We start from the raw sequence: 27345 nt of genomic DNA, 5'->3' as shown, positions 1-27345 counted from the left end.
AAAAGGAAATATCCTCCGATGAAATCTGGAAAGAAGCATTCTGAGAAACTGCTCTGTGATATGTGACTTCCACTCACAGAGTTACATCTGTATTTCGTGGATCTCTTTCCCAGCCTTATTTCTGTGGAATCTGAGAACAGATATTTCGGATCCCTTTGAAGACTATAGGGCCAAAGGAAATAATCTCCGATAACAAAGAGAAAGAAGCTTTCTGAGAAACTTCTTTGTGTTCTGTGAAATCATCTCACAGAGTTACAGCTTTCCCCTCAAGAAGCCTTTCGCTAAGACAGTTCTTGTGGAATTGGCAAAGTGATATTTGGAAGCCCATAGAGGGCTAATTTGAAAAAGGAAATATCCTCCGATGAAATCTGGAAAGAAGCTTTCTGAGAAACTGCTCTGTGATATGTGACTTCCACTCACAGAGTTACATCTGTATTTCGTGGATCTCTTTGCTAGCCTTATTTCTTGGAATCTCAGAAGAGATATTTCGGATCCCTTTGAAGACTATAGGGCCAAAGGAAATATCCTCCGATAACAAAGAGAAAGAAGCTTTCTGAGAAACTTCTTTGTGTTCTGTGAAATCATCTCACAGAGTTATAGCTTTCCCCTCAAGAAGCCTTTCGCTAAGACAGTTCTTGTGGAATTGGCAAAGTGATATTTGGAAGCCCATAGAGGGCTATGGTGAAAAAGGAAATATCCTCCGATGAAATCTGGAAAGAAGCTTTCTGAGAAACTGCTCTTTGATATGTGACTTTCACTCACAGAGTTACATCTGTATTTCGTGGATCTCTTTGCTAGCCTTATTTCTCTGGAATCTCAGAACAGATATTTCGGATTATTTTGAAGACTATAGGGCCAAAGGAAATAATCTCCGATAACAAAGAGAAAGAAGCTTTCTGAGAAACTTCTTTGTGTTCTGTGAAATCATCTCACAGAGTTACAGCTTTCCTCTCAACAAGCCTTTCGCTAAGACAGTTCATGTGGAATTGGCAAAGTGATATTTGGAAGTCCATAGACGGCTATGCTGAAAAAGGAAATATCCTCCGATAAAATCTGGAAAGAAGCTTTCTGAGAAACTGCTCTGTGATACGTGACTTCCACTCACAGAGTTACATCTGTATTTCGTGGATCTCTTTGCTAGCCTTATTTCTCTGGAATCTGAGAACAGATATTTCCGATCCCTTTAAAGAGTATAGGGCCAAAGGAAATATCCTCCGATAACAAAGAGAAAGAAGCTTACGGAGAAACTTCTTTGTGTTCTGTGAAATCATTTCACAGAGTTGCCGCTTTCCCCTCAAGAAGCCTTTCGCTAAGACAGTTCTTGTGGAATTGGCAAAGTGATATTTGGAAGCCCATAGAGGGCTATGGTGAAAAAGGAAATATCCTCAGATGAAATCTGGAAAGAAGCTTTCTGAGTAACTGCTCTGTGATATGTGACTTCTACTCACAGAGTTACATCTGTATTTCGTGTATCTCTTTGCTAGCCTTATTTCTGTGGAATCTGAGAACAGATATTTCGGATCCCTTTGAAGACTATAGTGCCAAAGGAAATATCCTCGGATAACAAAGAGAAAGAAGCTTTCTGAGAAACTTCATTGTGTTCTGTGAAATCATCTCACAGAGTTACAGCTTTCCCCTCAAGAAGCCTTTCGCTAAGACAGTTCTTGTGGAATTGGCAAAGTGATATTTGGAAGCCCCTAGAGTTCTATGGTGAAAAAGGACATATCCTCCGATGAAATCTGGAAAGAAGCTTTCTGAGAAACTGCTCTGTGATATGTGACTTCCACTCACAGAGTTACATCTGTATTTCCTGGATCTCTTTGCTAGCCTTATTTCTGTGGAATATGAGAACAGATATTTCGGATCCCTTTGAAGACTATAGGGCCAAAGTAAATATCCTCCGATAACAAAGAGAAAGAAGCTTTCTGAGAAACTTCTTTGTGTTCTGTGAAATCATCTCACAGAGTTACAGCTTTCCCCTCAAGAAGCCTTTCGCTAAGACAGTTCTTGTGGAATTGGCAAAGTGATATTTGGAAGCCCGTAGAGGGCTATGGTGAAAAAGGAAATATCCTCCGATGAAATCTGGAAAGAAGCTTTCTGAGAAACTGCTCTGTGATATGTGACTTCCACTCACAGAGTTACATCTGTATTTCGTGGATCTCTTTGCTAGCCTTATTTCTGTGGAATCTGAGAACAGATATTTCGGATCCCTTTGAAGACTATAGTGCCAAAGGAAATATCCTCGGATAACAAAGAGAAAGAAGCTTTCTGAGAAACTTCATTGTGTTCTGTGAAATCATCTCACAGAGTTACAGCTTTCCCCTCAAGAAGCCTTTCGCTAAGACAGTTCTTGTGGAATTGGCAAAGTGATATTTGGAAGCCCCTAGAGGGCTATGGTGAAAAAGGACATATCCTCCGATGAAATCTGGAAAGAAGCTTTCTGAGAAACTGCTCTGTGATATGTGACTTCCACTCACAGAGTTACATCTGTATTTCGTGGATCTCTTTGCTAGCCTTATTTCTGTGGAATCTGAGAACAGATATTTCGGATCCCTTTGAAGACTATAGGGCCAAAGGAAATATCCTCCGATAACAAAGAGAAAGAAGCTTTCAGAGAAACTTCTTTGTGTTCTGTGAAATCATCTCACAGAGTTATAGCTTTCCCCTCAAGAAGCCTTTCGCTAAGACAGTTCTTGTGGAATTGGCAAAGTGATATTTGGAAGCCCATAGAGGGCTATGGTGAAAAAGGAAATATCCTCCGATGAAATCTGGAAAGAAGCTTTCTGAGAAACTGCTCTGTGATATGTGACTTTCACTCACAGAGTTACATCTGTATTTCGTGGATCTCTTTGCTAGCCTTATTTCTCTGGAATCTCAGAACAGATATTTCGGATTATTTTGAAGACTATAGGGCCAAAGGAAATAATCTCCGATAACAAAGAGAAAGAAGCTTTCTGAGAAACTTCTTTGTGTTCTGTGAAATCATCTCACAGAGTTACAGCTTTCCTCTCAACAAGCCTTTCGCTAAGGCAGTTCATGTGGAATTGGCAAAGTGATATTTGGAAGCCCATAGACGGCTATGCTGAAAAAGGAAATATCCTCTGATAAAATCTGGAAAGAAGCTTTCTGAGAAACTGCTCTGTGATACGTGACTTCCACTCACAGAGTTACATCTGTATTTCGTGGATCTCTTTGCTAGCCTTATTTCTGTGGAATCTGAGAACAGATGTTTCCGATCCCTCTAAAGACTATAGGGCCAAAGGAAATACCCTCCGATAACAAAGAGAAAGAAGCTTACGGAGAAACTTCTTTGTGTTCTGTGAAATCATTTCACAGAGTTGCCGCTTTCCCCTCAAGAAGCCTTTCGCTAAGACAGTTCTTGTGGAATTGGCAAAGTGATATTTGGAAGCCCATAGAGGGCTATGGTGAAAAAGGAAATATCCTCCGATGAAATCTGGAAAGAAGCTTTCCGAGTAACTGCTCAGTGATATGTGACTTCTACTCACAGAGTTACATCTGTATTTCGTGGATCTCTTTGCTAGCCTTCTTTCTGTGGAATCTGAGAACAGATATTTCGGATCCCTTTGAAGACTATAGTGCCAAAGGAAATATCCTCCGATAACAAAGAGAAAGAAGCTTTCTGAGAAACTTCTTTGTGTTCTGTGAAATCATTTCACAGAGTTACCGCTTTCCCCTCAAGAAGCCTTTCGCTAAGACAGTTCTTGTGGAATTGGCAAAGTGATATTTGGAAGCCCATAGAGGGCTATGGTGAAAAAGGAAATATCCTCAGATGAAATCTGGAAAGAAGCTTTCTGAGTAACTGCTCTGTGATATGTGACTTCTACTCACAGAGTTACATCTGTATTTCGTGGATCTCTTTGCTAGCCTTATTTCTGTGTTATCTGAGAACAGATATTTCGGATCCCTTTGAAGACTATAGTGCCACAGGAAATATCCTCCGATAACAAAGAGAAAGAAGCTTTCTGATAAACTTCATTGTGTTCTGTGAAATCATCTCACAGAGTTACAGCTTTCCCCTCAAGAAGCCTTTCGCTAAGACAGTTCTTGTGGAATTGGCAAAGTGATATTTGGAAGCCCCTAGAGGGCTATGGTGAAAAAGGACATATCCTCCGATGAAATCTGGAAAGAAGCTTTCTGAGAAACTGCTCTGTGATATGTGACTTCCACTCACAGAGTTACATCTGTATTTCGTGGATCTCTTTGCTAGCCTTATTTCTGTGGAATCTGAGAACAGATATTTCGGATCCCTTTGAAGACTATAGGGCCAAAGTAAATATCCTCCGATAACAAAGACAAAGAAGCTTTCTGAGAAACTTCATTGTGTTCTGTGAAATCATCTCACAGAGTTACAGCTTTCCCCTCAAGAAGCCTTTCGCTAAGACAGTTCTTGTGGAATTGGCAAAGTGATATTTGGAAGCCCGTAGAGGGCTATGGTGAAAAAGGAAATATCCTCCGATGAAATCTGGAAAGAAGCTTTCTGAGAAACTGCTCTGTGATATGTGACTTTCACTGACAGAGTTACATCTGTATTTCGTGGATCTCTTTGCTAGCCTTATTTCTGTGGAATCTCAGAACAGATATTTCGGATTATTTTGAAGACTATAGGGCCAAAGGAAATAATCTCCGATAACAAAGAGAAAGAAGCTTTCTGAGAAACTTCTTTGTGTTCTGTGAAATCATCTCACAGAGTTACAGCTTTCCTCTCAACAAGCCTTTCGCTAAGACAGTTCATGTGGAATTGGCAAAGTGATATTTGGAAGCCCATAGACGGCTATGCTGAAAAAGGAAATATCCTCCGATAAAATCTGGAAAGAAGCTTTCTGAGAAACTGCTCTGTGATACGTGACTTCCACTCACAGAGTTACATCTGTATTTCGTGGATCTCTTTGCCAGCCTTATTTCTGTGGAATCTGAGAACAGATATTTCGGATCCCTTTAAAGACTATAGGGCCAAAGGAAATATCCTCCGATAACAAAGAGAAAGAAGCTTTCTGAGAAACTTCTTTGTGTTCTGTGAAATCATCTCACAGTGTTACCGCTTTCGCCTCAAGAAGCCTTTCACTAAGACAGTTCTTGTGGAATTGGCAAAGTGATATTTGGAAGCCCATAGAGGGCTATGGTGAAAAAGGAAATATCCTCAGATGAAATCTGGAAAGAAGCTTTCTGAGAAACTGCTCTGTGATATGTGACTTCCACTCACAGAGTTACATCTGTATTTCGTGGATCTCTTTGCTAGCCTTATTTCTGTGGAATCTGAGAACAGATATTTCGGATCCCTTTAAAGACTATAGTGCCAAAGGAAATATACTCCGATAACAAAGAGAAAGAAGCTTTCTGAGAAACTTTGTGTTCTGTGAAATCATTTCACAGAGTTACCGCTTTCCTCTCAAGAAGCCTTTCGCTAAGACAGTTCTTGTGGAATTGGCAAAGTGATATTTGGAAGCCCATAGAGGGCTATGGTGAAAAAGGAAATATCCTCCGATGAAATCTGGAAAGAAGCTTTCTGAGAAACTGCTCTGTGATATGTGACTTTCACTCACAGAGTTACATCTGTATTTCGTGGATCTCTTTGCTAGCCTTATTTCTCTGGAATCTCAGAACAGATATTTCGGATTATTTTGAAGACTATAGGGCCAAAGGAAATAATCTCCGATAACAAAGAGAAAGAAGCTTTCTGAGAAACTTCTTTGTGTTCTGTGAAATCATCTCACAGTGTTACCGCTTTCGCCTCAAGAAGCCTTTCACTAAGACAGTTCTTGTGGAATTGGCAAAGTGATATTTGGAAGCCCATAGAGGGCTATGGTGAAAAAGGAAATATCCTCAGATGAAATCTGGAAAGAAGCTTTCTGAGAAACTGCTCTGTGATATGTGACTTCCACTCACCGAGTTACATCTGTATTTCGTGGATCTCTTTGCTAGCCTTATTTCTGTGGAATCTGAGAACAGATATTTCGGATCCCTTTAAAGCCTATAGGGCCAAAGGAAATATCCTCCGATAACAAAGAGAAAGAAGCTTACTGAGAAACTTCTTTGTGTTCTGTGAAATCATTTCACAGAGTTACCGCTTTCCCTTCAAGAAGCCTTTCGCTAAGACAGTTCTTGTGGAATTGGCAAAGTGATATTTGGAAGCCCATAGAGGGCTATGGTGAAAAAGGAAATATCCTCAGATGAAATCTGGAAAGAAGCTTTCTGAGAAACTGCTCTGTGATATGTGACTTCCACTCACAGAGTTACATCTGTATTTCGTGGATCTCTTTGCCAGCCTTATTTCTGTGGAATCTGAGAACAGATATTTCGGATCCCTTTGAAGACTATAGGGCCAAAGGAAATAATCTCCGATAACAAAGAGAAAGAAGCTTTCTGAGAAACTTCTTTGTGTTCTGTGAAATCATCTCACAGAGTTACAGCTTTCCCCTCAAGAAGCCTTTCGCTAAGACAGTTCTTGTGGAATTGGCAAAGTGATATTTGGAAGCCCATAGAGGGCTAAGTTGAAAAAGGAAATATCCTCCGATGAAATCTGGAAAGAAGCTTTCTGAGAAACTGCTCTGTGATACGTGACTTCCACTCACAGAGTTACATCTGTATTTCGTGGATCTCTTTGCTAGCCTTATTTCTGTGGAATCTGAGAACAGATATTTCGGATCCCTTTGAAGACTATAGGGCCAAAGGAAATATCCTCCGATAACAAAGAGAAAGAAGCTTTCTGAGAAACTTCTTTGTGTTCTGTGAAATCAACTCACAGAGTTACAGCTTTCCTCTCAAGAAGCCTTTCCCTAAGACAGTTCATGTGAAATTGGCAAAGTGATATTTGGAAGCCCATAGACGGCTATGGTGAAAAAGGAAATATCCTCAGATGAAATCTGGAAAGAAGCTTTCTGAGTAACTGCTCTGTGATATGTGACTTCTACTCACAGAGTTACATCTGTATTTCGTGGATCTCTTTGCTAGCCTTATTTCTGTGGAATCTGAGAACAGATATTTCGGATCCCTTTGAAGACTATAGTGCCAAAGGAAATATCCTCGGATAACAAAGAGAAAGAAGCTTTCTGAGAAACTTCATTGTGTTCTGTGAAATCATCTCACAGAGTTATAGCTTTCCAATCAAGAAGCCTTTCGCTAAGACAGTTCTTGTGGAATTTGCAAAGTGATATTTGGAAGCCCCTAGAGGGCTATGGTGAAAAAGGACATATCCTCCGATGAAATCTGGAAAGAAGCTTTCTGAGAAACTGCTCTGTGATATGTGACTTCCACTCACAGAGTTACATCTGTATTTCGTGGATATCTTTGCTAGCCTTATTTCTGTGGAATCTGAGAACAGATATTTCGGATCCCTTTGAAGACTATAGGGCCAAAGGAAATAATCTCCGATAACAAAGAGAAAGAAGCTTTCTGAGAAACTTCTTTGTGTTCTGTGAAATCATCTCACAGAGTTACAGCTTTCCTCTCAACAAGACTTTCGCTAAGACAGTTCATGTGGAATTGGCAAAGTGATATTTGGAAGCCCATAGACGGCTATGCTGAAAAAGGAAATATCCTCCGATAAAATCTGGAAAGAAGCTTTCTGAGAAACTGCTCTGTGATACGTGACTTCCACTCACAGAGTTACATCGGTATTTCGTGGATCTCTTTGCTAGCCTTATTTCTCTGGAATCTGAGAACAGATATTTCCGATCCCTTTAAAGAGTATAGGGCCAAAGGAAATATCCTCCGATAACAAAGAGAAAGAAGCTTACGGAGAAACTTCTTTGTGTTCTGTGAAATCATTTCACAGAGTTGCCGCTTTCCCCTCAAGAAGCCTTTCGCTAAGACAGTTCTTGTGGAATTGGCAAAGTGATATTTGGAAGCCCATAGAGGGCTATGGTGAAAAAGGAAATATCCTCAGATGAAATCTGGAAAGAAGCTTTCTGAGTAACTGCTCTGTGATATGTGACTTTCACTCACAGAGTTACATCTGTATTTCGTGGATCTCTTTGCTAGCCTTATTTCTGTGGAATCTGAGAACAGATATTTCGGATCCCTTTGAAGACTATAGTGCCAAAGGAAATATCCTCGGATAACAAAGAGAAAGAAGCTTTCTGAGAAACTTCATTGTGTTCTGTGAAATCATCTCACAGAGTTACAGCTTTCCCCTCAAGAAGCCTTTCGCTAAGACAGTTCTTGTGGAATTGGCAAAGTGATATTTGGAAGCCCCTAGAGTTCTATGGTGAAAAAGGACATATCCTCCGATGAAATCTGGAAAGAAGCTTTCTGAGAAACTGCTCTGTGATATGTGACTTCCACTCACAGAGTTACATCTGTATTTCCTGGATCTCTTTGCTAGCCTTATTTCTGTGGAATCTGAGAACAGATATTTCGGATCCCTTTGAAGACTATAGGGCCAAAGTAAATATCCTCCGATAACAAAGAGAAAGAAGCTTTCTGAGAAACTTCTTTGTGTTTTGTGAAATCATCTCACAGAGTTACAGCTTTCCCCTCAAGAAGCCTTTCGCTAAGACAGTTCTTGTGGAATTGGCAAAGTGATATTTGGAAGCCCGTAGAGGGCTATGGTGAAAAAGGAAATATCCTCCGATGAAATCTGGGAAGAAGCTTTCTGAGTAACTGCTCTGTGATATGTGACTTCTACTCACAGAGTTACATCTGTATTTCGTGGATCTCTTTGCTAGCCTTATTTCTGTGGAATCTGAGAACAGATATTTCGGATCCCTTTGAAGACTATAGTGCCAAAGGAAATATCCTCGGATAACAAAGAGAAAGAAGCTTTCTGAGAAACTTCATTGTGTTCTGTGAAATCATCTCACAGAGTTACAGCTTTCCCCTCAAGAAGCCTTTCGCTAAGACAGTTCTTGTGGAATTGGCAAAGTGATATTTGGAAGCCCCTAGAGGGCTATGGTGAAAAAGGACATATCCTCCGATGAAATCTGGAAAGAAGCTTTCTGAGAAACTGCTCTGTGATATGTGACTTCCACTCACAGAGTTACATCTATATTTCGTGGACCTCTTTGCTAGCCTTATTTCTGTGGAATCTGAGAACAGATATTTCGGATCCCTTTGAAGACTATAGGGCCAAAGGAAATATCCTCCCATAACAAAGAGAAAGAAGCTTTCAGAGAAACTGATTTGTGTTCTGTGAAATCATCTCCCAGAGGTACAGATTTCCCTTCAAGAACCCTTTCGCTAAGACAGTTCTTGTGGAATTGGCAAAGTGATATTTGGAAGCCCATAGAGGGCTATGGTGAAAAAGGAAATATCCTCAGTTGAAATCTGGAAAGAAGATTTCTGAGAAACTGCTTAGTGATCTGTTAATTCATCTCACAGAGTTACATCTGTATTTCGTGGATCTCTTTGCTAGCCTTATTTCTGTGGAATCTGAGAACAGATATTTCGGATCCCTTTAAAGACTATAGTGCCAAAGGAAATATACTCCGATAACAAAGAGAAAGAAGCTTTCTGAGAAACTTCTTTGTGTTCTGTGAAATCATTTCACAGAGTTACCGCTTTCCTCTCAAGAAGCCTTTCCCTAAGACAGTTCTTGTGGAATTGGCAAAGTGATATTTGGAAGCCCCTAGAGGGCTATGGTGAAAAAGGACATATCCTCCGATGAAATCTGGAAAGAAGCTTTCTGAGAAACTGCTCTGTGATATGTGACTTCCACTCACAGAGTTACATCTGTATTTCGTGGATCTCTTTGCTAGCCTTATTTCTGTGGAATCTCAGAACAGATATTTCGGATTATTTTGAAGACTATAGGGCCAAAGGAAATAATCTCCGATAACAAAGAGAAAGAAGCTTTCTGAGAAACTTCTTTGTGTTCTGTGAAATCATCTCACAGAGTTACAGCTTTCCTCTCAAGAAGCCTTTCGCTAAGACAGTTCTTGTGGAATTGGCAAAGTGATATTTGGAAGCCCATAGAGGGCTATGGTGAAAAAGGAAATATCCTCCGATGAAATCTGGAAAGAAGCTTTCTGAGAAACTGCTCTGTGATATGTGACTTTCACTCACAGAGTTACATCTGTATTTCGTGGATCTCTTTGCTAGCCTTATTTCTCTGGAATCTCAGAACAGATATTTCGGATTATTTTGAAGACTATAGGGCCAAAGGAAATAATCTCCGATAACAAAGAGAAAGAAGCTTTCTGAGAAACTTCTTTGTGATCTGTGAAATCATCTCACAGAGTTACAGCTTTCCTCTCAACAAGCCTTTCGCTAAGACAGTTCATGTGGAATTGGCAAAGTGATATTTGGAAGCCCTTAGACGGCTATGCTGAAAAAGGAAATATCCTCCGATAAAATCTGGAAAGAAGCTTTCTGAGAAACTGCTCTGTGATACGTGACTTCCACTCACCGAGTTACATCTGTATTTCGTGGATCTCTTTCCCAGCCTTATTTCTGTGGAATCTGAGAACAGATATTTCGGATCCCTTTGAAGACTATAGGGACAAAGGAAATAATCTCCGATAACAAAGAGAAAGAAGCTTTCTGAGAAACTTCTTTGTGTTCTGTGAAATCATCTCACAGAGTTACAGCTTTCCCCTCAAGAAGCCTTTCGCTAACACAGTTCTTGTGGAATTGGCAAAGTGATATTTGGAAGCCCATAGAGGGCTAATTTGAAAAAGGAAATATCCTCCGATGAAATCTGGAAAGAAGCTTTCTGAGAAACTGCTCTGTGATATGTGACTTCCACTCACAGAGTTACATCTGTATTTCGTGGATCTCTTTGCTAGCCTTATTTCTTGGAATCTCAGAACAGATATTTCGGATTATTTTGAAGACTATAGGGCCAAAGGAAATAATCTCCGATAACAAAGAGAAAGAAACTTTCTGAGAAACTTCTTTGGGTTCTGTGAAATCATCTCACAGAGTTACAGCTTTCCTCTCAAGAAGCCTTTCCCTAAGACAGTTCATGTGAAATTGGCAAAGTGATATTTGGAAGCCCATAGACGGCTATGGTGAAAAAGGAAATATCCTCAGATGAAATCTGGAAAGAAGCTTTCTGAGTAACTGCTCTGTGATATGTGACTTCTACTCACAGAGTTACATCTGTATTTCGTGGATCTCTTTGCTAGCCTTATTTCTGTGGAATCTGAGAACAGATATTTCGGATCCCTTTGAAGACTATAGTGCCAAAGGAAATATCCTCGGATAACAAAGAGAAAGAAGCTTTCTGAGAAACTTCATTGTGTTCTGTGAAATCATCTCCCAGAGTTACAGCTTTCCCCTCAAGAAGCCTTTCGCTAAGACAGTTCTTGTGGAATTTGCAAAGTGATATTTGGAAGCCCCTAGAGGGCTATGGTGAAAAAGGACATATCCTCCGATGAAATCTGGAAAGAAGCTTTCTGAGAAACTGCTCTGTGATATGTGACTTCCACTCACAGAGTTACATCTGTATTTCGTGGATATCTTTGCTAGCCTTATTTCTGTGGAATCTGAGAACAGATATTTCGGATCCCTTTGAAGACTATAGGGCCAAAGGAAATAATCTCCGATAACAAAGAGAAAGAAGCTTTCTGAGAAACTTCTTTGTGTTCTGTGAAATCATCTCACAGAGTTACAGCTTTCCTCTCAACAAGACTTTCGCTAAGACAGTTCATGTGGAATTGGCAAAGTGATATTTGGAAGCCCATAGACGGCTATGCTGAAAAAGGAAATATCCTCCGATAAAATCTGGAAAGAAGCTTTCTGAGAAACTGCTCTGTGATACGTGACTTCCACTCACAGAGTTACATCGGTATTTCGTGGATCTCTTTGCTAGCCTTATTTCTCTGGAATCTGAGAACAGATATTTCCGATCCCTTTAAAGAGTATAGGGCCAAAGGAAATATCCTCCGATAACAAAGAGAAAGAAGCTTACGGAGAAACTTCTTTGTGTTCTGTGAAATCATTTCACAGAGTTGCCGCTTTCCCCTCAAGAAGCCTTTCGCTAAGACAGTTCTTGTGGAATTGGCAAAGTGATATTTGGAAGCCCATAGAGGGCTATGGTGAAAAAGGAAATATCCTCAGATGAAATCTGGAAAGAAGCTTTCTGAGTAACTGCTCTGTGATATGTGACTTTCACTCACAGAGTTACATCTGTATTTCGTGGATCTCTTTGCTAGCCTTATTTCTGTGGAATCTGAGAACAGATATTTCGGATCCCTTTGAAGACTATAGTGCCAAAGGAAATATCCTCGGATAACAAAGAGAAAGAAGCTTTCTGAGAAACTTCATTGTGTTCTGTGAAATCATCTCACAGAGTTACAGCTTTCCCCTCAAGAAGCCTTTCGCTAAGACAGTTCTTGTGGAATTGGCAAAGTGATATTTGGAAGCCCCTAGAGTTCTATGGTGAAAAAGGACATATCCTCCGATGAAATCTGGAAAGAAGCTTTCTGAGAAACTGCTCTGTGATATGTGACTTCCACTCACAGAGTTACATCTGTATTTCCTGGATCTCTTTGCTAGCCTTATTTCTGTGGAATCTGAGAACAGATATTTCGGATCCCTTTGAAGACTATAGGGCCAAAGTAAATATCCTCCGATAACAAAGAGAAAGAAGCTTTCTGAGAAACTTCTTTGTGTTTTGTGAAATCATCTCACAGAGTTACAGCTTTCCCCTCAAGAAGCCTTTCGCTAAGACAGTTCTTGTGGAATTGGCAAAGTGATATTTGGAAGCCCGTAGAGGGCTATGGTGAAAAAGGAAATATCCTCCGATGAAATCTGGGAAGAAGCTTTCTGAGTAACTGCTCTGTGATATGTGACTTCTACTCACAGAGTTACATCTGTATTTCGTGGATCTCTTTGCTAGCCTTATTTCTGTGGAATCTGAGAACAGATATTTCGGATCCCTTTGAAGACTATAGTGCCAAAGGAAATATCCTCGGATAACAAAGAGAAAGAAGCTTTCTGAGAAACTTCATTGTGTTCTGTGAAATCATCTCACAGAGTTACAGCTTTCCCCTCAAGAAGCCTTTCGCTAAGACAGTTCTTGTGGAATTGGCAAAGTGATATTTGGAAGCCCCTAGAGGGCTATGGTGAAAAAGGACATATCCTCCGATGAAATCTGGAAAGAAGCTTTCTGAGAAACTGCTCTGTGATATGTGACTTCCACTCACAGAGTTACATCTATATTTCGTGGACCTCTTTGCTAGCCTTATTTCTGTGGAATCTGAGAACAGATATTTCGGATCCCTTTGAAGACTATAGGGCCAAAGGAAATATCCTCCCATAACAAAGAGAAAGAAGCTTTCAGAGAAACTGATTTGTGTTCTGTGAAATCATCTCCCAGAGGTACAGATTTCCCTTCAAGAACCCTTTCGCTAAGACAGTTCTTGTGGAATTGGCAAAGTGATATTTGGAAGCCCATAGAGGGCTATGGTGAAAAAGGAAATATCCTCAGTTGAAATCTGGAAAGAAGATTTCTGAGAAACTGCTTAGTGATCTGTTAATTCATCTCACAGAGTTACATCTGTATTTCGTGGATCTCTTTGCTAGCCTTATTTCTGTGGAATCTGAGAACAGATATTTCGGATCCCTTTAAAGACTATAGTGCCAAAGGAAATATACTCCGATAACAAAGAGAAAGAAGCTTTCTGAGAAACTTCTTTGTGTTCTGTGAAATCATTTCACAGAGTTACCGCTTTCCTCTCAAGAAGCCTTTCCCTAAGACAGTTCTTGTGGAATTGGCAAAGTGATATTTGGAAGCCCCTAGAGGGCTATGGTGAAAAAGGACATATCCTCCGATGAAATCTGGAAAGAAGCTTTCTGAGAAACTGCTCTGTGATATGTGACTTCCACTCACAGAGTTACATCTGTATTTCGTGGATCTCTTTGCTAGCCTTATTTCTGTGGAATCTCAGAACAGATATTTCGGATTATTTTGAAGACTATAGGGCCAAAGGAAATAATCTCCGATAACAAAGAGAAAGAAGCTTTCTGAGAAACTTCTTTGTGTTCTGTGAAATCATCTCACAGAGTTACAGCTTTCCTCTCAAGAAGCCTTTCGCTAAGACAGTTCTTGTGGAATTGGCAAAGTGATATTTGGAAGCCCATAGAGGGCTATGGTGAAAAAGGAAATATCCTCCGATGAAATCTGGAAAGAAGCTTTCTGAGAAACTGCTCTGTGATATGTGACTTTCACTCACAGAGTTACATCTGTATTTCGTGGATCTCTTTGCTAGCCTTATTTCTCTGGAATCTCAGAACAGATATTTCGGATTATTTTGAAGACTATAGGGCCAAAGGAAATAATCTCCGATAACAAAGAGAAAGAAGCTTTCTGAGAAACTTCTTTGTGTTCTGTGAAATCATCTCACAGAGTTACAGCTTTCCTCTCAACAAGCCTTTCGCTAAGACAGTTCATGTGGAATTGGCAAAGTGATATTTGGAAGCCCATAGACGGCTATGCTGAAAAGGGAAATATCCTCCGATAAAATCTGGAAAGAAGCTTTCTGAGAAACTGCTCTGTGATACGTGACTTCCACTCACCGAGTTACATCTGTATTTCGTGGATCTCTTTGCTAGCCTTATTTCTCTGGAATCTGAGAACAGATATTTCGGATCCCTTTAAAGCCTATAGGGCCAAAGGAAATATCCTCCGATAACAAAGAGAAAGAAGCTTACTGAGAAACTTCTTTGTGTTCTGTGAAATCATTTCACAGAGTTACCGCTTTCCCCTCAAGAAGCCTTTCGCTAAGACAGTTGTTGTGGAATTGGCAAAGTGATATTTGGAAGCCCATAGAGGGCTATGGTGAAAAAGGAAATATCCTCAGATGAAATCTGGAAAGAAGCTTTCTGAGTAACTGCTCTGTGATATGTGACTTCTACTCACAGAGTTACATCTGTATTTCGTGGATCTCTTTGCTAGCCTTATTTCTGTGGAATCTGAGAACAGATATTTCGGATCCCTTTGAAGACTATAGTGCCAAAGGAAATATCCTCCGATAACAAAGAGAAAGAAGCTTTCTGAGAAACTTCATTGTGTTCTGTGAAATCATCTCACAGAGTTACAGCTTTCCCCTCAAGAAGCCTTTCGCTAAGACAGTTCTTGTGGAATTGGCAAAGTGATATTTGGAAGCCCCTAGAGGGCTATGGTGAAAAAGGACATATCCTCCGATGAAATCTGGAAAGAAGCTTTCTGAGAAACTGCTCTGTGATATGTGACTTCCACTCACAGAGTTACATCTGTATTTCGTGGATCTCTTTGCTAGCCTTATTTCTGTGGAATCTGAGAACAGATATTTCGGATTATTTTGAAGACTATAGGGCCAAAGGAAATAATCTCCGATAACAAAGAGAAAGAAGCTTTCTGAGAAACTTCTTTGTGATCTGTGAAATCATCTCACAGAGTTACAGCTTTCCTCTCAACAAGCCTTTCGCTAAGACAGTTCATGTGGAATTGGCAAAGTGATATTTGGAAGCCCATAGACGGCTATGCTGAAAAAGGAAATATCCTCCGATAAAATCTGGAAAGAAGCTTTCTGAGAAACTGCTCTGTGATACGTGACTTCCACTCACCGAGTTACATCTGTATTTCGTGGATCTCTTTGCTAGCCTTATTTCTGTGGAATCTGAGAACAGATATTTCGGATCCCTTTAAAGCCTATAGGGCCAAAGGAAATATCCTCCGATAACAAAGAGAAAGAAGCTTACTGAGAAACTTCTTTGTGTTCTGTGAAATCATTTCACAGAGTTACCGCTTTCCCCTCAAGAAGCCTTTCGCTAAGACAGTTCTTGTGGAATTGGCAAAGTGATATTTGGAAGCCCCTAGAGGGCTATGGTGAAAAAGGAAATATCCTCAGATGAAATCTGGAAAGAAGCTTTCTGAGTAACTGCTCTGTGATATGTGACTTCTACTCACAGAGTTACATCTGTATTTCTTGGATCTCTTTGCTAGCCTTATTTCTGTGGAATCTGAGAACAGATATTTCGGATCCCTTTGAAGACTATAGTGCCAAAGGAAATATCCTCCGATAACAAAGAGAAAGAAGCTTTCTGAGAAACTTCATTGTGTTCTGTGAAATCATCTCACAGAGTTACAGCTTTCCCCTCAAGAAGCCTTTCGCTAAGACAGTTCTTGTGGAATTGGCAAAGTGATATTTGGAAGCCCCTAGAGGGCTCTGGTGAAAAAGGACATATCCTCCGATGAAATCTGGAAAGAAGCTTTCTGAGAAACTGCTCTGTGATATGTGACTTCCACTCACAGAGTTACATCTGTATTTCGTGGATCTCTTTGCTAGCCTTATTTCTGTGGAATCTGAGAACAGATATTTCGGATCCCTTTGAAGACTATAGGGCCAAAGTAAATATCCTCTGATAACAAAGACAAAGAAGCTTTCTGAGAAACTTCTTTGTGTTCTTTGAAATCATCTCACAGAGTTACAGCTTTCCCCTCAAGAAGCCTTTCGCTAAGACAGTTCTTGTGGAATTGGCAAAGTGATATTTGGAAGCCCGTAGAGGGCTATGGTGAAAAAGGAAATATCCTCCGATGAAATCTGGAAAGAAGCTTTCTGAGAAACTGCTCTGTGATATGTGACTTTCACTCACAGAGTTACATCTGTATTTCGTGGATCTCTTTGCTAGCCTTATTTCTGTGGAATCTCAGAACAGATATTTCGGATTATTTTGAAGACTATAGGGCCAAAGGAAATATACTCCGATAACAAAGAGAAAGAAGCTTTCTGAGAAACTTCTTTGTGTTCTGTGAAATCATCTCACAGAGTTACAGCTTTCCTCTCAAGAAGCCTTTCGCTAAGACAGTTCATGTGGAATTGGCAAAGTGATATTTGGAAGCCCATAGACGGCTATGCTGAAAAAGGAAATATCCTCCGATAAAATCTGGAAAGAAGCTTTCTGAGAAACTGCTCAGTGATATGTGACTTCCACTCACAGAGTTACACCTGTATTTCGTGGATCTCTTTGCTAGCCTTATTTCTTGGAATCTCAGAACAGATATTTCGGATTATTTTGAAGACTTTAGGGCCAAAGGAAATAATCTCCGATAACAAAGAGAAAGAAGCTTTCTGAGAAACTTCTTTGTGTTCTGTGAAATCATCTCACAGAGTTACAGCTTTCCTCTCAAGAAGCCTTTCGCTAAGACAGTTCATGTGGAATTGGCAAAGTGATATTTGGAAGCCCATAGACGGCTAAGTTGAAAAAGGAAATATCCTCCGATGAAATCTGGAAAGAAGCTTTCTGAGAAACTGCTCTGTGATACGTGACTTCCACTCACAGAGTTACATCTGTATATCGTGGATCTCTTTGCTAGCCTTATTTCTGTGGAATCTGAGAACAGATATTTCGGATCCCTTTGAAGACTATAGGGCCAAAGGAAATATCCTCCGATAACAAAGAGAAAGAAGCTTTCTGAGAAACTTCTTTGTGTTCTGTGAAATCATCTCACAGAGTTACAGCTTTCCCCTCAAGAAGCCTTTCGCTAAGACAGTTTTTGTGGAATTGGCAAAGTGATATTTGGAAGCCCATAGAGGGCTATGGTGAAAAAGGAAATATCCTCCGATGAAGTCTGGAAAGAAGCTTTCTGAGAAACTGCTCTGTGATATGTGACTTTCACTCACAGAGTTACATCTGTATTTCGTGGATCTCTTTGCTAGCCTTATTTCTTGGAATCTCAGAACAGATATTTCGGATTATTTTGAAGACTATAGGGCCAAAGGAAATAATCTCCTATAACAAAGAGAAAGAAGCTTTCTGAGAAACTTCTTTGTGTTCTGTGAAATCATCTCACAGAGTTACAGCTTTCCTCTCAAGAAGCCTTTCGCAAAGACAGTTCATGTGGAATTGGCAAAGTGATATTTGGAAGCCCACAGACGGCTATGGTGAAAAAGGAAATATCCTCAGATGAAATCTGGAAAGAAGCTTTCTGAGTAACTGCTCTGTGATATGTGACTTCTACTCACAGAGTTACATCTGTATTTCGTGGATCTCTTTGCTAGCCTTATTTCTGTGGAATCTGAGAACAGATATTTCGGATCCCTTTGAAGACTATAGTGCCAAAGGAAATATCCTCGGATAACAAAGAGAAAGAAGCTTTCTGAGAAACTTCATTGTGTTCTGTGAAATCATCTCACAGAGTTACAGCTTTCCCCTCAAGAAGCCTTTCGCTAAGACAGTTCTTGTGGAATTGGCAATGTGATATTTGGAAGCCCATAGAGGGCTATGGTGAAAAAGGACATATCCTCCGATGAAATCTGGAAAGAAGCTTTCTGAGAAACTGCTCTGTGATATGTGACTTCCACTCACAGAGTTACATCTGTATTTCGTGGATCTCTTTGCTAGCCTTATTTCTGTGGAATCTGAGAACAGATATTTCGGATCCCTTTGAAGACTATAGGGCCAAAGTAAATATCCTCCGATAACAAAGAGAAAGAAGCTTTCTGAGAAACTTCTTTGTGTTCTGTGAAATCATCTCACAGAGTTACAGCTTTCCCCTCAAGAAGCCTTTCGCTAAGACAGTTCTTGTGGAATTGGCAAAGTGATATTTGGAAGCCCGTAGAGGGCTATGGTGAAAAAGGAAATATCCTCCGATGAAATCTGGAAAGAAGCTTTCTGAGAAACTGCTCTGTGATATGTGACTTTCACTCACAGAGTGACATCTGTATTTCGTGGATCTGTTTGCTAGCCTTATTTCTGTGGAATCTCAGAATAGATATTTCGGATTATTTTGAAGACTATAGGGCCAAAGGAAATAATCTCCGATAACAAAGAGAAAGAAGCTTTCTGAGAAACTTCTTTGTGTTCTGTGAAATCATCTCACAGAGTTACAGCTTTCCTCTCAACAAGCCTTTCGCTAAGACAGTTCATGTGGAATTGGCAAAGTGATATTTGGAAGCCCATAGACGGCTGTGCTGAAAAAGGAAATATCCTCCGATAAAATCTGGAAAGAAGCTTTCTGAGAAACTGCTCTGTGATACGTGACTTCCACTCACAGAGTTACATCTGTATTTCGTGGATCTCTTTGGTAGCCTTATTTCTGTGGAATCTGAGAACAGATATTTCGGATCCCTTTAAAGACTATAGGGCCAAAGGAAATATCCTCCGATAACAAAGAGAAAGAAGCTTTCTGAGAAACTTCTTTGTGTTCTGTGAAATCATTTCACAGAGTTACCGCTTTCCCCTCAAGAAGCCTTTCGCTAAGACAGTTCTTGTGGAATTGGCAAAGTGATATTTGGAAGCCCATAGAGGGCTATGGTGAAAGAGGAAATATCCTCAGATGAAATCTGGAAAGAAGCTTTCTGAGAAACTGCTCTGTGATATGTGACTTCCACTCACAGAGTTACATCTGTATTTCGTGGATCTCTTTGCTAGCTTTATTTCTGTGGAATCTGAGAACAGATATTTCGGATCCCTTTGAAGACTATAGGGCCAAAGGAAATATCCTCCGATAACAAAGAGAAAGAAGCTTTCTGAGAAACTTCTTTGTGTTCTGTGAAATCATCTCACAGAGTTACAGCTTTCCCCTCAAGAAGCCTTTCGCTAAGACAGTTCTTGTGGAATTGGCAAAGTGATATTTGGAAGCCCATAGAGGGCTATGGTGAAAAAGGAAATATCCTCCGATGAAATCTGGAAAGAAGCTTTCTGAGAAACCGCTCAGTGATATGTGACTTCTACTCACAGAGTTACATCTGTATTTCGTGGATCTCTTTGCCAGCCTTATTTCTGTGGAATGTGAGAACAGATATTTCGGATCCCTTTAAAGACTATAGGGCCAAAGGAAATATACTCCGATAACAAAGAGAAAGAAGCTTTCTGAGAAACTTCTTTGTGTTCTGTGAAATCATTTCACAGAGTTACCGCTTTCCTCTCAAGAAGCCTTTCGCTAAGACAGTTCTTGTGGAATTGGCAAAGTGATATTTGGAAGCCCCTAGAGGGCTATGGTGAAAAAGGACATATCCTCCGATGAAATCTGGAAAGAAGCTTTCTGAGAAACTGCTCTGTGATATGTGACTTCCACTCACAGAGTTACTTCTGTATTTCGTGGATCTCTTTGCTAGCCTTATTTCTGTGGAATCTCAGAACAGATATTTCGGATTATTTTGAAGACTATAGGGCCAAAGGAAATAATCTCCGATAACAAAGAGAAAGAAGCTTTCTGAGAAACTTCTTTGTGTTCTGTGAAATCATCTCACAGAGTTACAGCTTTCCTCTCAAGAAGCCTTTCGCTAAGACAGTTCATGTGGAATTGGCAAAGTGATATTTGGAAGCCCATAGACGGCTATGCTGAAAAAGGAAATATCCTCCGATAAAATCTGGAAAGAAGCTTTCTGAGAAACTGCTCTGTGATATGTGACTTCCACTCACAGAGTTACATCTGTATTTCGTGGATCTCTTTGCTAGCCTTATTTCTTGGAATCTCAGAACAGATATTTCGGATTATTTTGAAGACTATAGGGCCAAAGGAAATAATCTCCGATAACAAAGAGAAAGAAGCTTTCTGAGAAACTTCTTTGTGTTCTGTGAAATCATCTTACAGAGTTACAGCTTTCCTCTCAAGAAGCCTTTCGCTAAGACAGTTCATGTGGAATTGGCAAAGTGATATTTGGAAGCCCATAGACGGCTAAGGTGAAAAAGGAAATATCCTCCGATGAAATCTGGAAAGAAGCTTTCTGAGAAACTGCTCTGTGATACGTGACTTCCACTCACAGAGTTACATCTGTATATCGTGGATCTCTTTGCTAGCCTTATTTCTGTGGAATCTGAGAACAGATATTTCGGATCCCTTTGAAGACTATAGGGCCAAAGGAACTATCCTCCGATAACAAAGAGAAAGAAGCTTTCTGAGAAACTTCTTTGTGTTCTGTGAAATCATCTCACAGAGTTACAGCTTTCCCCTCAAGAAGCCTTTCGCTAAGACAGTTCTTGTGGAATTGGCAAAGTGATATTTGGAAGCCCATAGAGGGCTATGGTGAAAAAGGAAATATCCTCCGATGAAATCTGGAAAGAAGCTTTCTGAGAAACTGCTCTGTGATATGTGACTTTCACTCACAGAGTTACATCTGTATTTCGTGGATCTCTTTGCGAGCCTTATTTCTTGGAATCTCAGAACAGATATTTCGGATTACTTTGAAGACTATAGGGCCAAAGGAAATAACCTCCGATAACAAAGAGAAAGAAGCTTTCTTAGAAACTTCTTTGTGTTCTGTGAAATCATCTCACAGTGTTACAGCTTTCCTCTCAAGAAGCCTTTCGCAAAGACAGTTCATGTGGAATTGGCAAAGTGATATTTGGAAGCCCACAGACGACTATGGTGAAAAAGGAAATATCCTCAGATGAAATCTGGAGAGAAGCTTTCTGAGTAACTGCTCTGTGATATGTGACTTGTACTCACAGAGTTACATCTGTATTTCGTGGATCTCTTTGCTAGCCTTATTTCTGTGGAATCTGAGAACAGATATTTCGGATCCCTTTGAAGACTATAGTGCCAAAGGAAATATCCTCCGATAACAAAGAGAAAGAAGCTTTCTGAGAAACTTCTTTGTGTTCTGTGAAATCATCTCACAGAGTTACAGCTTTCCTCTCAAGAAGCCTTTCGCTAAGACAATACTTGTGGAATTGGAAAAGTGATATTTGGAAGCCCCTAGAGGGCTATGGTGAAAAAGGACATATCCTCCGATGAAATCTGGAAAGAAGCTTTCTGAGAAACTGCTCTGTGATATGTGACTTCCACTCACAGTGTTACATCTGTATTTCGTGGATCTCTTTGCTAGCCTTATTTCTGTGGAATCTGAGAACAGATATTTCGGATCCCTTTGAAGACTATAGGGCCAAAGGAAATATCCTCCGATAACAAAGAGAAAGAAGCTTTCTGAGAAACTTCTTTGTGTTCTGTGAAATCATCTCACAGAGTTACAGCTTTCCCCTCAAGAAGCCTTTCGCTAAGACAGTTCTTGTGGAATTGGCAAAGTGATATTTGGAAGCCCATCAAGGGCTATGGTGAAAAAGGAAATATCCTCCGATGAAATCTGGAAAGAAGCATTCTGAGAAACTGCTCTGTGATATGTGACTTCCACTCACAGAGTTCCATCTGTATTTCGTGGATCTCTTTGCCAGCCTTATTTCTGTGGAATCTGAGAACAGATATTTCGGATCCCTTTGAAGACTACAGGGCCAAAGGAAATAATCTCCGATAACAAAGAGAAAGAAGCTTTCTGAGAAACTTCTTTGTGTTCTGTGAAATCATCTCACAGAGTTACAGCTTTCCTCTCAAGAAGCCTTTCGCTAAGACAGTTCATGTGGAATTGGCAAAGTGATATTTGGAAGCCCATAGACGGCTATGGTGAAAAAGGAAATATCCTCAGATGAAATCTGGAAAGAAGCTTTCTGAGTAACTGCTCTGTGATATGTGACTTCTACTCACAGAGTTACATCTGTATTTCGTGGATCTCTTTGCTAGCCTTATTTCTGTGGAATCTGAGAACAGATATTTCGGATCCCTTTGAAGACTATAGTGCCAGAGGAAATATCCTCCGATAACAAAGAGAAAGAAGCATTCTGAGAAACTTCATTATGTTCTGTGAAATCATCTCACAGAGTTACAGCTATCCCCTCAAGACAGTTCTTGTGGAATTGGCAAAGTGATATTTGGAAGCCCCTAGAGGGCTATGGTGAAAAAGGACATATCCTCCGATGAAATCTGGAAAGAAGCATTCTGAGAAACTGCTCTGTGATATGTGACTTCCACTGACAGAGTTACATCTGTATTTCGTGGATCTCTTTGCTAGCCTTATTTCTGTGGAATCTGAGAACAGATATTTCGGATCCCTTTGAAAACTATAGGGCCAAAGGAAATATCCTCCGATAACAAAGAGAAAGAAGCTTTCTGAGAAACTTCTTTGTGTTCTGTGAAATCATCTCACAGAGTTATAGCTTTCCCCTCAAGAAGCCTTTCGCTAAGACAGTTCTTGTGGAATTGGCAAAGTGATATTTGGAAGCCCATAGAGGGCTATTTTGAAAAAGGAAATATCCTCCGATGAAATCTGGAAAGAAGCTTTCTGAGAAACTGCTCTGTGATATGTGACTTTCACTCACAGAGTTACATCTGTATTTCGTGGATCTCTTTGCTAGCCTTATTTCTCTGGAATCTCAGAACAGATATTTCGGATTATTTTGAAGACTATAGGGCCAAAGGAAATAATCTCCGATAACAAAGAGAAAGAAGCTTTCTGAGAAACTTCTTTGTGTTCTGTGAAATAATCTCACAGAGTTAGAGCTTTCCTCTCAACTAGCCTTTCGCTAAGACAGTTCTTGTGGAATTGGCAAAGTGATATTTGGAAGCCCATAGACGGCTATGCTGAAAAAGGAAATATCCTCCGATAAAATCTGGAAAGAAGCTTTCTGAGAAACTGCTCTGTGATACGTGACTTCCACTCACAGAGTTACATCTGTATTTCGTGGATCTCTTTGCTAGCCTTATTTCTGTGGAATCTGAGAACAGATATTTCCGATCCCTTTAAAGACTATAGGGCCAAAGGAAATATCCTCCGATAACAAAGAGAAAGAAGCTTACGGAGAAACTTCTTTGTGTTCTGTGAAATCATTTCACAGAGTTGCCGCTTTCCCCTCAAGAAGCCTTTCGCTAAGACAGTTCTTGTGGAATTGGCAAAGTGATATTTGGAAGCCCATAGAGGGCTATGGTGAAAAAGGAAATATCCTCAGATGAAATCTGGAAAGAAGCTTTCTGAGTAACTGCTCTGTGATATGTGACTTCTACTCACAGAGTTACATCTGTATTTCGTGGATCTCTTTGCTAGCCTTATTTCTGTGGAATCTGAGAACAGATATTTCGGATCCCTTTGAAGACTATAGTGCCAAAGGAAATATCCTCCGATAACAAAGAGAAAGAAGCTTTCTGAGAAACTTCATTGTGTTCTGTGAAATCATCTCACAGAGTTACAGCTTTCCCCTCAAGAAGCCTTTCGCTAAGACAGTTCTTGTGGAATTTGCAAAGTGATATTTGGAAGCCCCTAGAGGGCTATGGTGAAAAAGGACATATCCTCCGATGAAATCTGGAAAGAAGCTTTCTGAGAAACTGCTCAGTGATACGTGACATCCACTCACAGAGTTATATCTGTATTTCGTGTATCTCTTTGCCAGCCTTCTTTCTGTTTAATCTGAGAACAGATATTTCGGATCCCTTTAAAGACTATAGGGCCAAAGGAAATATACTCCGATACAAAGAGAAAGAAGCTTTCTGAGAAACTTCTTTGTGTTCTGTGAAATCATTTCTCAGAGTTACCGCTTTCCTCTCAAGAAGCCTTTCGCTAAGACAGTTCTTGTGGAATTGGCAAAGTGATATTTGGAAGCCCATAGAGGGCTATGGTGAAAAAGGAAATATCCTCAGATGAAATCTGGAAAGAAGCTTTCTGAGAAACTGCTCTGTGATATGTGACTTCTACTCACAGAGTTACATCTGTATTCCGTGGATCTCTTTGCTAGCCTTATTTCTGTGGAATCTGAGAACAGATATTTCGGATCCCTTTGAAGACTATAGTGCCAAAGGAAATATCCTCGGATAACAAAGAGAAAGAAGCTTTCTGAGAAACTTCATTGTGTTCTGTGAAATCATCTCCCAGAGTTACAGCGTTCCCCTCAAGAAGCCTTTCGCTAAGACAGTTCTTGTGGAATTGGCAAAGTGATATTTGGAAGCCCACAGAGGGCTATGGTGAAAAAGGAAATATCCTCAGATGAAATCTGGAAAGAAGCTTTCTGAGAAACTGCTCTGTGATATGTGACTTCCACTCACAGAGTTACATCTGTATTTCGTGGATCTCTTTGCTAGCCTTATTTCTGTGGAATCTGAGAACAGATATTTCGGATCCCTTTGAAGACTATAGGGCCAAAGGAAATATCCTCCGATAAGAAAGAGAAAGAAGCTTTCTGAGAAACTTCTTTCTGTTCTGTGAAATCATCTCACAGAGTTACAGCTTTCCCCTCAAGAAGGCTTTCGCTAAGACAGTTCTTGTGGAATTGGCAAAGTGATATTTGGAAGCCCATAGAGGGCTAAGGTGAAAAAGGAAATATCCTCCGATGAAATCTGGAAAGAAGCTTTCTGAGAAACTGCTCTGTGATACGTGACTTCCACTCACAGAGTTACATCTGTATTTCGTGGATCTCTTTCCTAGCCTTATTTCTGTGGAATCTGAGAACAGACATTTCGGATCCCTTTGAAGACTATAGGGCTAAAGGAAATATCCTCCGACAACAGAGAGAAAGAAGCTTTCTGAGAAACTTCTTTGTGTTCTGTGAAATCATCTCACAGAGTTACAGCTTTCCCCTTAAGAAGCCTTTCGCTAAGACAGTTCTTGTGGAATTGGCAAAGTGATATTTGGAAGCCCATAGAGGGTTATGGAAAAAAAGGAAATATCCTCCGATGAAATCTGGAAAGAAGCTTTCTGAGAAACTGCTCTGTGATATGTGACTTCCACTCACAGAGTTACATCTGTATTTCGTGGATCTCTTTGCTAGCCTTATTTCTGTGGAATCTGAGAACAGATATTTCGGATCCCTTTGAAGACTATAGGGCCAAAGGAAATATCCTCCGATAAGAAAGAGAAAGAAGCTTTCTGAGAAACTTCTTTCTGTTCTGTGAAATCATCTCACAGAGTTACAGCTTTCCCCTCAAGAAGGCTTTCGCTAAGACAGTTCTTGTGGAATTGGCAAAGTGATATTTGGAAGCCCATAGAGGGCTAAGGTGAAAAAGGAAATATCCTCCGATGAAATCTGGAAAGAAGCTTTCTGAGAAACTGCTCTGTGATACGTGACTTCCACTCACAGAGTTACATCTGTATTTCGTGGATCTCTTTCCTAGCCTTATTTCTGTGGAATCTGAGAACAGACATTTCGGATCCCTTTGAAGACTATAGGGCCAAAGGAAATATCCTCCCATAACAAAGCGAAAGAAACTTTCTGAGAAACTTCTTTGTGTTCTGTGAAATCATCTCACAGAGTTACAGCTTTCCCCTCAAGAAGCCTCTCGCTAAGACAGGTCCTGTGGAATTGGCAAAGTGATATTTGGAAGCCCATAGAGGGCTATGGTGAAAAAGGAAATATACTCCGATGAAATCTGGAAAGAAGCTTTCTGAGAAACTGCTCTGTGATCTGTGACTTCCACTCACAGAGTTACATCTGTATTTCGTGGATCTCTTTGCTAGCCTTATTTCTGTGGAATCTGAGAACAGATATTTCGCATCCCTTTGAAGACTGTAGGGACAAAGGAAATATCCTCCCATAACAAAGAGAAAGAAGCTTTCTGAGAAACTTCTTTGTGTTCTGTGAAATCATCTCACAGAGTTGCAACTTTCCCCTCAAGAAGCCTTTCGCTAAGACAGTTCTTGTGGAATTGGCAAAGTGATATTTGGAAGCCCATAGAGGGCTATGGTGAAAAAGGAAATATCCTCCGATGAAATCTGGAAAGAAGCTTTCTGAGAAACTGCTCTGTGATATGTGACTTCCACTCACAGAGTTACATCTGTATTTCGTGGAACTCTTTGCTAGCCTTATTTCTGTGGAATGTGAGAACAGATATTTCGGATCCCTTTGAAGACTATAGGGCCAAAGGAAATATCCTCCGATAACAAAGAGAAAGAAGCTTTCTGAGAAACTTCTTTGTGTTCTGTGAAATCATCTCACAGAGTTACAGCTTTCCCCTCAAGAAGCCTTTCGCTAAGACAGTTCTTGTGGATTTGGCAAAGTGATATTTGGAAGCCCATCAAGGGCTACGGTGAAAAAGGAACTATCCTCCGATGAAATCTTGAAAGAAGCTTTCTGAGAAACTGCTCTGTGATATGTGACTTCCACTCACAGAGTTACATCTGTATTTCGTGGATCTCTTTGCTAGCCTTATTTCTGTGGAATCTGAGAACAGATATTTCGGATCCCTTTGAAGACTATAGGGCCAAAGGAAATATCCTCCGATAACAAAGAGAAAGAAGCTTTCTGAGAAACTTCATTGTGTTCTGTGAAATCATCTCCCAGAGTTACAGCGTTCCCCTCAAGAAGCCTTTCGCTAAGACAGTTCTTGTGGAATTGGCAAAGTGATATTTGGAAGCCCACAGAGGGCTATGGTGAAAAAGGAAATATCCTCCGATGAAATCTGGAAAGAAGCTTTCTGAGAAACTGCTCTGTGATATGTGACTTCCACTCACAGAGTTACATCTGTATTTCGTGGATCTCTTTGCTAGCCTTATTTCTGTGGAATCTGAGAATAGATATTTCGGATCCCTATGAAGACTAAAGGGCCAAAGAAAATAATCTCCGATAACAAAGAGAAGGAAGCTTTCTGAGAAACTTCTTTGTGTTCTATAAAATCATCTCACAGAGTTACAGCTTTCCCCTCAAGAA

Source organism: Macaca fascicularis, chromosome 12, assembly GCF_037993035.2.
Source record: "Macaca fascicularis isolate 582-1 chromosome 12, T2T-MFA8v1.1".
Lineage (NCBI taxonomy): Eukaryota > Metazoa > Chordata > Mammalia > Primates > Cercopithecidae > Macaca > Macaca fascicularis.
This window is presented reverse-complemented; position numbering follows the sequence as displayed.